This window comes from Hibiscus syriacus, unplaced genomic scaffold (assembly GCF_006381635.1).
Source record: "Hibiscus syriacus cultivar Baekdansim isolate YM2019G1 unplaced genomic scaffold, ASM638163v2 tig00110300_pilon, whole genome shotgun sequence".
NCBI classification, from domain to species: Eukaryota; Viridiplantae; Streptophyta; class Magnoliopsida; order Malvales; family Malvaceae; genus Hibiscus; species Hibiscus syriacus.
In genome coordinates this window covers 279,506-282,031 of record NW_024062669.1, presented here as the reverse complement: position 1 = coordinate 282,031, position 2,526 = coordinate 279,506, and the positions used below count along the sequence as shown (strand labels likewise).

General features: G+C 42.4%; 1 pseudogene; it reads left to right on the top strand.

Moving 5' to 3' along the window:
- LOC120116639 lies at nt 1-2,526 on the top strand (annotated as a pseudogene).

The following is a 2,526-nucleotide window of genomic DNA, read 5'->3' as shown; positions in this document are numbered from 1 at the left end:
TCCTTCTGAGGGATAACATCAATAATACCCAAAAGCCCTAGATATATCAGTTAAGGATGTACGGTCAGGACGCAGGAGAAGCTGCTCCTCATTATGGTGGTGGATGTGGCGGTTATGAAGGGAACCCTGGCTATGGTGGTGGTGGTGCAGGTTACGGTGGCCGTGGTGGCGGCCGTGGGGGAGGGGTAGGATACGGTCGCAGTTCTCAAAACCGCGGTAAATTTCACTGTGATTTATGATTTTTTTTCTTTTTTATTTGTGGTTAGTTCTGTTGACCTGAAATTTATCATAGTTGACTTGTTTGTTATATGGTTATCGATCCGGCTTTTATCTTTGCTTTTATTTTTGATAAATTGGGTATGGATTCTGCAGGAGGCGGTGGAGGCTATCAAGGAGGAGACCGTGGTGGAAGAGGTGGCGGTGGAAGAGGTGGCGGCCGTGGTGGAGGAGGCAGAGATGGTGATTGGCTTGCCCGAACCCCAGGTAATTATATCTTTTCGCTGCCACTGGTTTTTTTATTGTTAGAGGCTTTCTTCTTTCTTTATGTTTTTGAGCATTTAGTCTTAGCTAAGGTTTGTTTTGCTTATATTTCAATGTTACGGTTAGTTGCGTGGATTTGTGAAATTTAAAATGGTATGTCTATGTAGCTGTGGGAACTTGAACTTTGCGAGAAGGGTTGAGTGTAACAAATGCGGTGCGTCCTCTCCTGTGGGTTCCGGTGATCGTGGTGGCAGTGGGTATAACAGAGGAGGTGGCAGCGGGTATAACAGAGGAGGTGATAGTGGAGGATATGCTGGTAATCGTGGAGGTAGAGGAGATGGGATGAGGGGTGGATATGATAGTGGGAGGAGTAACAACTATGGAGGCAGAGGTGGAAATTATGATAATAGAAGTGGTGGTAGAAGTGGTTCTTATGGAGGTAGTCAAGAGGGGGAAGATGGTGGGTATGGCCATGTTCCTCCTCCGGCACCCAGTTCTTATAGTGGCAGTGCTGGTAGAAGTTATCCCACCTTCTAAGGATATGATGGGAATGCAAATTATGGAATGGATTCTGTTCCACCTACAAGCTATACTGGTGGACCCACATCTTATCCTCCATCTTATGGAGGTCCTGCAGGTGGTTATGGTGGTGAGGATTTGAGTGATGCAAGGACTGGTGGTCGGGTGGACATCGTGGTGGACATGACAGTGGTTATGGCTCTGGTGGTCCTCGACATCAGGGAGGTGGTTATGGCAGTCCTAACGATGCACCAGTTAAGATCAAGCAGTGTGATGAGTACTGTGGGGATTCTTGTGACAACACTAGAATCTATATATCAAATTGCCACCTGATGTTACTATTGAAGAATTGAGAGACCTCTTTGGCGGCATTGGACAAGTAATTGTCATATCTTATAATTTAAATCAATGTGCTGTCTGATGGGTATTATGTCATCTATTGCATACTGGTGTTTTATTTTATTTCTGGAACTGTTATCATGATTGTTTAAAATATTGTTCTTTTGATATTGTTTTATTCTCTGGTTCTTTGTTTTGATGGAGTCACTTGTTTAGGTTGGAAGAATTAAGCAGAAGCGTGGCTATAAGATCAGTGGCCATGGAATATTAAATATACACGGATGAGAAAGGAAACCGAAGGGGATGCAGTTTTGACTTATGAAGATCCTCAAGCTGCACACTCTGCTGGCGGTTTCTTTAACGGTACCCATCTGAACTTTTCATCATATAATCTGTTGCCTTGAATGTTTGTCCTAACGCTTGTGGAATCTTCTCTCTCAGATCATGACTTGAGAGGCTATACAATCAATGTGGCAATGGCTGAGAAGACTGCGCCTAAAGTACATGATCATGGGTATCATTTAACCCTTGTTTTTTGTCTTTAGTTCATATATATCTTTAATATTTTCAACATGAAGTTTATGAGTTTACAATGTATGTATAGCATTTTCTCTCTCTGCTGTATTGTTTGGTGCCACATTTAATTCCTTGTTATAAGGGTTTGCTTTAATTTACTTTGGAAACAAAATGTCAAATGATCGCCTCTAATTGTTAACAGTTTTATTTTCAATTTATGTATGTTTGCGTATGTTAGTATTAGGTTGTCCTTTAAGCTTTTCATGGTGGAAAAAACAATAGAAAGCTTACCTAAAAGTATGTTTTTATGTTTTAATTGAGGCTTCATTATCAAATGGTGTTATTTAACAGAGGCGGTAGAGGTGGCTATGGTGGTGGTGGGGACAGGCGCAGGGATAGTTACAGAGACGGAGGTTTTGGGCCAGATAGACATCACTATGGTGGAAACCGTTCGCGTCCATACTGAGAGGCTTTCAGCTTTGAGTATTTTATGTACTAAGAACTATGATCTATGGGTTGTAGTTGTGTCCCATTCACAGGGTTGTTCTTGAACAGGAGACTGAGGTAGGTTGTTCACTTGTTTGGGCAATGCCCCCCTTTGCTCCTTCCTTCTTCGTCTAATGTTAGCTGGAGGATTTTTATTTTAGGCGCTGGATTGATTGGATCTGTGTG